The following is a 13,202-nucleotide window of genomic DNA, read 5'->3' on the forward strand; positions in this document are numbered from 1 at the left end:
AGTGTCTAATGTCAGGTAAAAATTCTGACCATCCTACACGCCTGGCCTGCAAATATTAGCACATGTGGGTAGGATTACAGAAGTGAATAGTTGCCTTACATATGATAAGATTTCTCTGCTGTGTAGTTTAGATGTTCATGCCTGCAAAATTAGAGGCTGCATGTTCCAAGTCTCCTTTTAGCCACCGTGAGAATGCGCAGAAAAAAACAATGGAGGTAAATTTTGCTTGGATAACCTGGACTTTTTCAGTGCGTTAAATTCATAGTGGACATGACCTGGCACCACTTGGATGAGCTTTTTCTCATTTATTTCTTCATGATATGTTTTGGGGATAGCCAAGCTGGAGTTCATGAGACACGTGCGGTTCACAGGTGGTTCGCGTTGCAGCTAGATCACGCGATCAGCCTCATCCCACGTGCAGCAGCGGGAGCTGTGGGATGGAGCACCGTCCCCCTCCAGCTCTCCATGCTATGCCACCGGTAACTCTTGCCCCCATGAAAATCTCAGTTAGTGTTTCGGGGTCAGGAAGACTGGCTTTCGTATTCTAACACGGGGTCTACTGGCAGGCATACAGGAACATGCCCTACCGGGAGGCAAGCGCATACAAACATGCGCAATCTCACCACCAGGTCTGCCGTTCCGCACTAAACTACGTGGACTTTAATGTTCCTCTTCACATTGAGTAAAGTATTCAGAACTGAAAAATGCTAAATCAGTAGCTTTGTCACAGAGAGAGTTTTTGATAGATACCTTGGACAATGGAGCTGTGTTTCAATATACAGAGAGACATCCTCGGTTTTTCAGTGATAATCATTTATGTTGATGGAGCTTGCAGAAGAGAAATCTTCCTTTTTTCTCCCATAAGAGTTCGCTGAGAAGAGGGAATAACCCCCACTATCCGGAATACAAGTTATCTTGTATTTTCGCTAACGTATGTAATTACTGATGTGGGTGTTCCCACATCTTAGAATAGAAAAAGTGCTTGCCAAGATTGAAAAACCGTAGTAAGCAATATAAATGATTTCTCTCACACACCAGCGTTTCTTGCTGAGACAAGTGAACTGGAATTGTGTTTAAAACCATATAATTATACTCCTATACATCATTTATTAAATCAGATTCCCCCACCCTGTCTTCTTTCAAGTCCCTTCTAAAAATGCTTTTCTTCCAAGAAGCCTACTAGCTGGGGTCCTCCCCTTTTAAGAAGTCTTTCCAAACAATGAAAACAAACAAAAGTGTAAACAGCACTTGAAGACTGGTGTGACATGTCCCCATACCATTATCGCCCCTTGCTTAAGTCTTTGCACCATCTTCAGTTTCATTGATGTCTGCCTGGGCCAGACACAAGCTATCGCCTACCTGGGGTCTGTCCCGGACATCCCCTGATGACATGGAGCATTTTGATCATCGAGCCTGACTTCCTCCATGACGTAGGTCATATAATTTCAGCTGGCAATTTCTCAGTCAGGGCCAGAATTGCCTGTTCAGATAGTCCATGTGCTGTAGAAAGATGTCTGTGGATTTCCTTATTTCACACTCACTTCTATGCTGTTTAAAATACAAAGAAACTGACCCAGTGTTTTCACACCCCTGAAACAGAGAGGCTAATGAACGATTTTCCAAAGCACACAGATTGTATATGCAAAAGTCCAGTATGCAAATCCTGACTTGTTTAGGCCTTGGGTTGTGCATACAAAAAGCTATTTAACTTTGAGCCAATATATCTTTCTTTCCAGCACCCACACCTCATTCAACCCACCTCCTCTGAGAAAGCCTGGGGAAAAGGCTTCATACCGTGCTCCAAAGGCTGTGGAATAAGGCTGTGTTGGACAAAGGGACCATATTAGTATGAACTGGGACCTGCCGTGAAATCCTTTACAGTTATAATCGAGGCAGAGGTTCCAGCTGCTAGCTTGAGCGGGAGGGCCTGGTCTGCCGTGAAGCCTGTGGCTGGTGCGAGTGTGCGGTGATGGGGAGTGTTGCTGTTGAATTTGTGGTGTAGGCAGCACCACTCACGTCCTTAGAATAACTTTCCCCAGTTTGTACTGGGGATTATATTTCGAGATGTGGTGGCATCATCTGGGACTTTCACTATGTAGTTCAAGAGACTAAGGATTTCTCAAGCTCGTTCTCATATTGTCAAATGTGGGATGGTGTTTTGAGTCCCTTACGCTGCAGACCACGTAGCCTGGACAGCAGTTTCCTTCAGGATTAAATAATAATTAACGTGAGCAAGAGTTGCTCGTGTGGCACTCCATTTTTTTTCCCTATTGTTTAAGCTCTTTTTCTTTCTTTGGTGATTCTTTTAGTAACTGTTGCTGGGAGAAGAAAGTTGCGTATTAAAGAATGGGAAGAGATTCCATTACAGCTCAGACTGATATGTGAACATGACGAAGCTGCATTTGAAATCAGTCTGATTTTCCCATCAATCTGTTTTGTTTTTTTCTTTTAATTATTACTCTGTTCACTCTCCAACCTGTTTTTCCCCTCCTATCCCATTTCTTTTTTTTTTTTTTTTTTTTTTTTACTCTTGGTCTGTAAAATGCTCTAGTTCTGATCAAACTCTTAAATCCCGTAGTATAAGAATAGAGCTCAACCGGTTCTGATATGGATATAAATGAGATAATTTTCCATCTCCTGCTTTATCCTAGATGCCTAACTATTAGCTCAAGTGTTTAAGGAGATGTACTTTATAATGTTTTTCTCTGTGTTTAATTAAATATTTTAACAGATCTTTTTTGTACTGGCCATTTGTTTCAACACAATGCAGTATGAAATAAAACAAAACATCACTATTTGCAGGAAGATGCTGAGAAGTATGAGAGTTATTTACACTGATAGTTATTTAGTGTGTACTTGAAAAACTGTCATGTTCATGACCATCCTTGTTTAGGAAGTATTCATTTTCAGGAAAATAGGTACAAGGCATGCAAATATAAAGAAAACAAACTAGCTATAAGAAAAACAAATGTGTCCTGGGTACCTACTATGCTCAAAAGTCTACTGAATCTACGGCAATGTCTGTCATAGGAAAAGTTATAACATATTGTTCTTTTATTGCATTTTATGCCTTTTATTAGCTTGCAAATCTAATTAGGAAACCAACTGGCACACAGTATGCAGTGACGGAAGCAGTACCACCTATTCTTGTGGCAGCTTTGGTTTTGCTTTATGGGTGGTCTTTGTTCTTAAAGGCTTGTATGAATACCACATATTAGCTGAGCTAGTTCTCCCTTGATGTCTGTGTTGTATTGTACACATGTTGTCACTGTTTGACACTTAAACAATCCAGATTCTTACCCAACCCATATTTAGTGCCATAATAAACTTCTCAGCATATGTTTTTGAGAGCAGCAGTAACATTCATCGCTGCAATGTGACATATAAATAAGCACTACTGCAGAGTGTACATGCCTTCAGAGGGCAGAGCTGGACTAGGAGGCGTGTGCCGAAGGGACGTGGTCATCTGCCATCCCCTTACTGGGGTTTCGTTCTTTCTTGACTTGTTTCAGTAAAATCAAAGCAGTGATTCAAGTGACTAACAAGATTCACCCACTACATGTGAAAACCATGTTGATACAAAACTTTTTTAGTAAAACATTTCCTGTTTGGGACTTTGGTTTGAAAAACAGTAGATGTGAGACATAAGCCATTCCTGTTCTCTCCTCATCTCGCTCACTCTCTCTTTCAGTGGGGAACTCCACAGAGGCCTTGTCCAGAGCTGCGGGCTGGAAGATGTGATGCACCAATGCTTCCTGCTCCTGTGAGTCTCATTCTGGTTTTTTTTGTTTTTTTTGTTTTTTTTTTTTTACCAAAATTCCTGTGCTGGAATGGTTTCATTTTGGCTGGAGTTGTTTTGACGTGGCTTTAGGAGAAGAGAAGAGGGGATCACTGATAAAGGGCTTCAGGATTTGACTTGTTCTCGCTGAGCAAGACCAGAGGCTTACAAAGAATAGGGGTAGTACAACAGATTCAAAGTGCAGTCATATCCTGTCTTAGGTGGGTAAACACACTCTGATTCAATAAGAGCTTTGAACAAGGACAGAAAAATCAGGCCCTGAGTAAGGAAATAATTTATATATCTCTTGATGAATATTTAACATGGAGCATTAATTATAAAAAAGAGGAATATATTTTGGTGTCCTGCCTTTAAGTGACAGATCATCCAGCATATCCTTGGCCTGAGGAGGATCAGCAGCTTGCTAATTACCAATGTATATCAATCCAGTGAGAATATCCTCCTATTATACCTATATCTATTTAAAGAAGCAGGTATTGTAGATGAAAAAGAGGAAATATATTTAAAACTGAAATAAGAAGTGTCTGCCTTTACTGCCTTGATTAATACTTGAATTTTCTATTGATTGACGTTGCTGAACACAGGAAAAGATAGTTATTAAGTAAACAGAGTAGGAAGCAGGAATTGCTCAGGTTGGCTTCTAGGTGCCGGTTGTTTTGTTATATAAATATAGTAAGTATTTAGATAAGATTGCTACATATAAATGCAAAAATCTTTGAAGTTCCTTACAACGAGCTTTTTGTTTGAGGATAAGTGGCTTTCTTGAAGCATCCTTACTGCTCTGTACTGTAAGTCTTTCCATCCTCTTGGCCCATGCCAAAGGAGTCCCCTGTGAACCATCCCAGTTTTCCACAAAGGAGTCAGCAGAGTGGCCGTGTAGATAATAGGCAGTACATGCAGTGCGAGCTTCTACCACAATGAAAATAAAAACCTCTGATTGAAAATACCAATACTCAGTGTGTTCCAGAGTTCAACAGCAGCTTGTACTATGAACTATAAGAAAAATAATGGTGGTGCCAGGATGATACCAAAAATGCGTGTGTTTGTTTTAAGTCTGATTACTAGTTTCTCACAGCAAAATACATTTGTGCATCAGCAATGGATCCTACTTGAGAACTGAGACTTGTTCATATCTGACCCTAGTTTGAATTCCTTCTCTCTCCTCATTAGGAAAATGGAGCCCAGCACTATTCATCCGTCTCTTTCCCCAAAGTCTCCTACCCCAAAGCATGAGCATTTGAAGGTGCCTCTAGACTGTCTGCCCTGACTTCATGCTCTGCCTGTGTGTACAGTGTACGGGAGAACAGAGAACTCATTTGAGAATAAACTGCGTTAGCTCTTGAGGAGAGATTTTAAAGTTTTAATATTATAGTTGTCTAGTTTGATCAAGTGTCTGGTCATTGAATTGTATCATTGTAAGAAACATGAGAACAGTAGCATGACCATGAGGTATATTATATTACAGAATGAGGTTACATAGCACCAAAGCACCACCATATTTCAGTAACAAATGCAGCTTCTGGGGAGTTTTGTTATCATTGCATAAGCTTCACTGCTCCCTAGAAGATGACACTGATTCAGACAGAAAACACTAATTCAGTTCTTGCCAGCAGAGCCAATTGTCTCTTTGATTACATTAGACTGACAACTGGTTTTCAATGTCATTGTCAGCAGCAACTTCTCATACATGATGCAGTGAAGCATGAACTGGGCTCCCTTTATTTAATTATATCTGCCCATTTCTGTATTTGTGAATATGGTGAATGTGAGGCTTTCATCCAGCAGATCAAAAAATGTCAGGTGTTTGGATTACAAAACCCAGGCTTCAACAATGGTTTGTGGCATCTTTTTTAAAGGCAGATTTTGAATGTGTGTTTCACTCCGAAGAACAAATTTGAATGCATCTTATCTAGAGGTGATCTATGATTTTCTTTTTTGTATATATGTGTCACATAAAAGGTATTCCACCAATATTTTTTTTTTGTTAAATAAGGCATAACTAGAAAAGTGTATGTGAGCTGCTTATAGCAAGCATTTGCCATTTAAAATTTCCCTTGTGTTGGTTAGCTTTGTTTGGCCATGCAAGCCACGCAGTTCATTCTGTTCCTGGGTTTGGACAAGCGTAAAGCTTAGTGGAGATCCCTTCAGTACAGCAGGGGTCTGACAGCAGCATGCCCGTATCTCCGCTAACCCAGCGCAGCCAGTGTAGGGAGTGGTAGCGTACAAGGCAGCGCAGACTTTCGGAGATGCTAGCTACCAGCCCGTAGCCTGGGAGGCCGGTGAGGCACCCCGATATGCTGGAGCCTGTTGAATTAGCACAGCCAGTTGTGCTGTTCAACAGGAGGAGTGTTGCCATTTCCAGACCGTCACTGCGCTGATGGAGCCATCACTCGCTTCTTCCTTTGTTCAAAGCGGACTGTGGACAGCTGAGACGCTGACTAGGTACTTGCAGGGTACCGCAGGCCACCCCGTGCTCTCTGCAGAGGGATGTGTAAATTGCTGTATTAAAAATTATTTGCATTTAACAGAAAGGGATCATTTAACCTAATCTGCAGGAAGTGCTGGCACTAATAAAGATAACGAGCGGGTGGGAGTTTTAGTGACTGCATGTGTGGGAATTGAGCTCTAGACCTTCAAAACAAAATCTTTTAAACTTAAATATAGCAAGAGTTACACTTCAGTTCTTCTCTTCACCAGAATGAGGTCCTGATTCAAGTCTTCAACTAGAGGTTGCGAGTAGCTCTTTTATCCTCAGAATAAATAACCTTTATGCACAGAAGGCACTGCTTTCTCTGATGCTGTTGAAAAAAGATAACGTCCTTCTCCATCAAGAGAGCTTTAACTCTTTTCATCAGGATTTGAAAGTACTTTTGATAATGTTAAGTATGTTTGTGCCAAATTTTGATAGTTTTTTTATATTTTTCCAAGAATTTATGGGAAAAAAGTCCTGAATCTGCCCCTCAGGACAGAAGGAGCTTTTTCTTTGACTTCAATAAGATCAAGATTGATCTGTCAGGTATTCCTCAGAAGGAGTACCAGAAAAATGCCCCGATTATACTATTTCAACATCAGAATATTAGATTAAGAATAGCATGTGCTTTTGTGGCAAAAAAAGATATCCTGTATTCTACCCTTATAGCTGGAATGAAGATGATTTTCACCAGCAACTGCATCCTGTGCATTCAAAAAAATTGTAGTGTTTCCCTAGAAAAAGTCAATGGAGTAACTGGGTGGTTCCCAGGCTCCCAGCAAGGTGCGTCATCTAGTTGGTGATGGGGGACAGAGATCCCGTGTCAGGGCTCAGGGTGTGCTTGCTTTTCTGGCTTTGTTGCACTCAGGGGTCTGTAGGAGGTGAGGACAATCCGTAGCTATGTATTTTGCCCTGCTTTCTTGTCCAGACCTTGGTTTGTTGTGTTATCTGGAGCACCGAGCTCCCAAAGCAACTCTGAGCTGTGCTTACGTGTGTGTGTCCAAAATCACCAGCGATTGATCACCCTCGTTTCCTCCCCTCTGCATCCCTTGCACACGTGATTCCATGAAAAGGAGATGAGGGAACCGGGAGGTGGTTGTGGGGTTTCAGGAGCCCACTTCAGAAATACTACACTTCTGTGTAAATTCTCTGTATACCCCCCTGGTTCGTGTTGCTGCCTCTCAACAGACAAGTGATAAAGTATGGGCAAGCATTTTTGCGTCTTTTTATCTGCCTGCTATTCAATAGGGTTAGGAAAAGGTTATTTTGTTTTCATGTTTTCTCCCCTGTGAGGATTAAAAATCTATGTTTAAAAAAAAAATTACAGCTGAATCTTTCACCAAATCTTGTTCCTCGAGGAGCTGTGGGCTTAAGAAAAATGCCGGAGATTGACAATAAAATCAGGAGAGGTAGCAGCAATGAAGGTTGCTCTGCCAAATAATGTGCTGTTAAAATAGGATTTTTGCATAAGTTTATATACATACGCTAAAAATACCCCAAAATATCTTAGAAAAGAAGAGCAGGTAGTCAAGGAGGAAGCACCACAAGCACAGTAGCTCCATAAAATGATTGCTGCCAACTCTGTGATTCTTCCATGCCTGCAGAATAGAGATTTATATTCTTCATAAATGTATATCCTATTCTTGAATTCTCTCCTACTGCTCCCATTGCCCAAAAGCCAAACAAAGCTAACCTCCTCCAGGTCCCAGAGTGAAAAATGCAAACACACTGCATTTAAAAGTAGATTTAGCAACTCCAGAGTGGGCGATTTGGTTCCACCCATCAAACCTGAGTTCTCTGATCTAAAGTCAGATGGGTGCTACTCCTAGCGAGATGTGTGCCAAATCTAATTAAGCTTTGCATAATGTGCATCTTGGGTGATTCGATTTATTAGCTTTGTTTGAAGAAAGTAATAATAAAAAAAGAAAAGGGCTTTGGTAATAAGCTGTTTGAATTCCCTGTGCAAGTAGGCACAGTCTCGCCTGGATCTCCCTGCAATGCTCTTGGGGTGCTCAGGTTACCTACCAACAGACCGATGCAGCTGTGGGAGATGATGCAAAGAGGGTGCTGGGTCTGGGGTCCCTCCTCCTTCGCTCTCTCCACTTTTGGCTTGGCATAGGTATTTAAATAGTGCCCACCATGAATAATAACTTTCATTCTCACAACCACCATACAACACAGGAGATTACCATTTTTCTGCGTTTATACCTGTGGAACTGAGGCACAGAGAGGCCAGGGATGGCTGTAGTGCAGTACAGCAGAGATACACCTGGACTAGTGCTAAATACCTGGATGTCAGCAGGTTAAAGAGTCCCAGATGCCATGCTAGTGCAGCAAGGCTGCTTTTGATACCTAAGCCAGCTCTTGGATATCTATTAACTTGAAGTCTGCAGGGCAGACATGCCCTATGGCTTAGATGCTCAGCGCCTCAAGTCCTATTGATTCTAGCGGCACAAGTCATGGCTGTTAGCCATGGTGCTATCTCATATCCCGTAGCATTCCTGAAGCTGGGTTCTCACTTGCCATCCTAATATCGGCATTTCTCATCTTTCATTTCTTGCGCTCCATAGGTTACGGAGAAGGATTTCCTCCAGGGCTCCCAATAGGGCTAGCTCGAACTCTGGTAAGGAGAGGTCCAAGGAAACCTTGGTTCCTCTCCTTCCTCTATCCCCCCTTCACTCCGTCATCCTGTGGATCTATTGCAGCATGACCCAGGATAAATCTATGTTTGTAAACATCAACGTTGTGGTGCTGATGTTCATCCCACAGCATGGAAATACTTACGGAAAGTGGCATGCACTGAAAATTTATAGATACTACTTGACTGGCTGCACTAACTTTGCCCCAGGATCAGTTGGAAAGGCAATTGCCTTGAAGTCAGATCAACAGTGATATTTCAGTGTATAATTTCCAGTAATTTGTGTGATCAAAAGGGACCTAATAGATCTGGGGGTCTGGATATTAGAACCTCTTTTCCCTATCAAACTCCTTAGCTGCAGCAGTCACAAAAACATGAGCAAGCGCTGAGCATCTACAACTTGTATTTAGGAACTGCTGTTTATTTCTGGGAAAAATCTCTGAAATGTTTATTTTACATTTGCATTGAAAAGAGCCCTGAGGACCATCAATTCACAGTAGTGTTGTGCTGTCCTGGGGTAGGATACTGAATTTAAGGCATCCTCTTCTAGAAAGGTTTCTCTTACAGAACGAAGGGAAATGTCTGTTTTATCTTCAGTCTTTTCAGGATGATCTTTTCGAAAAGCTTGCAGAGGTTATTGCTGTCTACCACTTGGAAAATGAGAATTAGGTGTAGGATTTGTTCTTAGATGCTCACACAATCTCATGCTATTTTGTATGGAAGTTGGAGATTATTAGGATACAGAACTGGTTTGTAAGTGCTACTGTGTCTTTTTAATAATGCTAATTCATGCTACTGAAACTAGGCAAATGATATAAACATATGTCTGCATAGTTTGATGAGATATCTTTTTTGGGTTTTGATTTCTGTTAAACACGTTAGTTGATAAAACACTCATCTTGAAGAATATTCATAGAATTAAAATGCTTAAATGCAAATTATTTTTGAAGTTCAGTTCTTTCTACTGGAAAAATTAGACATGATTATTCTGAAAATCCAGCTTTGAAATGGTTTATTAGGTTTAGTGAGAATAATCTCTTTTCTTCTTGGTAAAAAAAAAAAAAAATCTTTTTCTTTCTACTGGCAAAATATAAGAGTGAAAGAAAATATGTGGATTAACACAATATTTTTGACAAAACTTAAGTGTGTTCCCCCAAATCTTTTTATGATAATACTTGCTTATGGGACATTTTGGATTTTATTTTTGATAGTACATATATCTGAACCTTGCTGCAGAAATATTCACCTAAAATACTGACATTAAGCAAATATCAGTAAACATTTGCAAAAATGTTCAGTATGTACACAGTCTCACCAGAAAACTATTCATAGCATTTCACTACAGCCAGGAAGCAGAAACAAGCTATGCAGCCTACTGTGTAATCAACATGGTTTGAATTTTGAATATGAAAATATTCAAAATTTACTTACAGACCATTAATACCTCCCAGAACTTCTCAGGTAATTAATTTCAAATGCCAAATCCAGGGGGAGATTATTATATGTTTTGCCAGCAGTTTGTTATCAGAGATTGATTGAAAAGGGGTCAAAGCAATGGGTCATTGTGAGCAATTTGCATTTCTGTATAGCCGGACCCTAAACGAAAGTCTGAAGAAGAAATGAGTAAATACACTAATGCTTTCCTAAGTATTACCAATTTTTAACAGTGACCATTTACCCATTCCAGCTTTGCAATAACTCTGGCATAAGGGGGAAAATCACGGAAAGAGCTTTGCAGAAAGAGTAGAAGTTTCTGTGATTGTGGTAGTGACCAGAAGGGTCTTGTAATACCCAGCTTGGCGGCTCCAGGCCCTCCTTTGTCCTTAGAAAACACAGCAACAAGGTGAAAGCTCCCGTCCTCATCTCCTCAGTTTAACTCCAAGACAGAGGCTGGGATTTTCAAAGGCATCTGAGAGAGCGAGTGCTCCACTCCCATTGAATTTTAATGGGTTTTGCATGCTTGGCTCTTTCAGGCTTCTCTGGAAACCTCAGCTTTGGTTCATCTGCCTGCTTAGGGGCTTGACTAGCAAGGTTTTAACCCAAGGGGCAAAAGCTCTTTCATGCAAGGAAGGCGCTCTCTTCCAAGGAACTGCATGTGCACCGGGGAGCTGCACTGTGCATGTGTGTGCAGAGAGGCCGGGGAAGAAGAGTTTACTTTTAAACTGGTTTTACTTAAGTGAAGGTATCATACCGCCTTTGCTGACTCTGCAAACTTTTCCGTGCTGGGCTCAGTCTGACAGTGACTCAGAGGCAGCAAGAGTGCGATTACGGCTCCTGGCTCAAACGCTGAGTCTGTGAGGAGGAGGAGGAGGAGGAGAAGAATTCATTAATTTATTTGGGACATTGGATAGCTTCCTTGCTGTCTGGAACAACTGGGTGTGAGCAGCCTCAACTCCAGCTGCTGGCTGACAGGTTTTGCAAAAGCAAACGTTCCTTCTCCAGCATCCGCAAGCCGGAGCGACGCAGCAGCAAATGCACCAGGGCTGAGCCACCTGCACCGATGGCCATGGCCAGCAGAGGCAGGAGAAGGGGCTAGGGAGAGCTGGCAATTAAATTCTCACAGTGCTCATGCGTTCAATATTTATAGACTTTTTCAAAGTCTGCAAAGGAAGTTTTCCATAGCACAAAGTCTTTTCATTTTGACTGGGAATGGTGGGACCTGAGTTTCAGTGCCACAGCCTTTTGGTAGGGTAGGAACTTCTTTCGCAACAGGAAGTGAAGGCAGTGAAGTCGTGCTCAGGGGATTTATTAGTCTTTTATCAAGCTGGCAAAAACTTGTGTGGCTCCATTGAAGTCAGTGGATATGCCTCTGAGAGTACATAGTAATGATAAGCCAAATGCCCTCAGAAAATCATAGGCATACATTTCTTCTCTGGCTGGTGCAAATGAGGAACAATTCCATTAAAGAGCATGCTGTGAAAGTATTGCCAAGTGGTGCAGGTGACAAAAGAGAAGCTTATTATTATTTTTCCAACAAATAAGATTTCCCTGAGTATCAGTGGCAAGTGTAATCAATTGTTAAAATTATTTAAAAATACCATTTACGGTAACTGCATCTCACAAAGATGATTCTCCATTCTGACAGTAGTTTAATCTTTGTAACTCAGCTCATTCTTATGGATCTGCACAGCTGTGAACACTGCCGCAGAAGGAAGACCTACCCTACAGTTTCATATCTGGAACTGGAGAGTCAGCATTTCATTTCCTTATTTTGTGAGCTGCAATTACCATAAATTGAAATAGACCAACATATGCATTATTTAAAAGTAAATATTACAAAGTCACTATCCTGACTGAGAATTTTGGATGCTAGCATAACATAATTTAATGGTAATAACCACTGTTTGCTCTAATAAAAAGTGTAAAATCTACATTCCTGCACCCTGAAAGGACTAAATATGAAATATGCGTTCCAAACACTATACTTTTAAGTTAACATATGGTGCTTAGCTAGAGTGTTATGACACATCATGTCCTAAGACATCTATGGAGTTCATTTTGTCATTGGTCTTAATCTCTGCAGGATGTGGTTAGGAAGATTAGGTTTGGCAGTTTAATACTTCCAAAGAAAACTATTTTGCAAAATCTATTACAAATAGACAAGGTTTTAAAGTATTTTATTTACCGAAGGCCATATTTTCAAACTGGGTTAGCATCTATTAAAGTATAGACATAGGTTGCTAGATTTTCTAAGACACTAAGTAGCCTCTGCTCAAGATAGCTTCTGGGGTAATTTGTTAATATTTTGGATATATTGTGAATGAGGCGTTGCAACGTTGTGCTACAGCACGAAAACCAGCTGCAAGAAAATGTAGATACAGAGATGTGTTTTCATTTCAAAGTCCATTTTTTAAGCTTGATTTCAAAAAGTACTGAATGGAAAATTACTTCAGGTGTACACATTTTAAATGCTTGGCTACCAAGTAGGAATTTTTAGAAGCATCTGAGTAATTTCTGAACATAACCTCTCTCACTTTTAAATGAGACTGATCCTCAGAAGTTAGGGAGGCACTCTTCAAATCTACTTTGGGTTAAAATAACTTATTTTTGTATCTTAAGGAGTAAGATATTACATGCTGAAAAGCTAACATAATGAATGTTATAATTGTTTGTTCCTATTAAACAGATATTTTTTAACCTCCAAGCAAAGAATGTGTTAGCCTTCTGGTCAGTGGACATACCCATGGAATAAGTTCTCACTAAATGCAGTTCAAAACCTGGTTTTAATTTTGTGAGCCAACTAGAGCATTTGGAGTAGAGCAGGTGACTGAAGCATTGAATCTCTGGTCTGCAAC

At 40.7% G+C, this 13,202-nt stretch overlaps 1 long non-coding RNA gene across 1 annotated transcript in view; it reads left to right on the forward strand.

The window, feature by feature from the left end:
* The first annotated feature begins 3,689 nt into the window (after positions 1 to 3,689).
* LOC112984205 (uncharacterized) overlaps positions 3,690 to 13,202 on the forward strand; it is a 134,987-nt gene continuing 125,474 nt past the window's right edge. The window contains exon 1 of the long non-coding RNA XR_010391927.1: positions 3,690 to 3,763. This is a non-coding gene — a long non-coding RNA (uncharacterized LOC112984205). The remainder of the gene's footprint in view (positions 3,764 to 13,202) is intronic.

This window comes from Dromaius novaehollandiae, chromosome 16 (genome assembly GCF_036370855.1).
Source record: "Dromaius novaehollandiae isolate bDroNov1 chromosome 16, bDroNov1.hap1, whole genome shotgun sequence".
Taxonomy (NCBI): Eukaryota; Metazoa; Chordata; class Aves; order Casuariiformes; family Dromaiidae; genus Dromaius; species Dromaius novaehollandiae.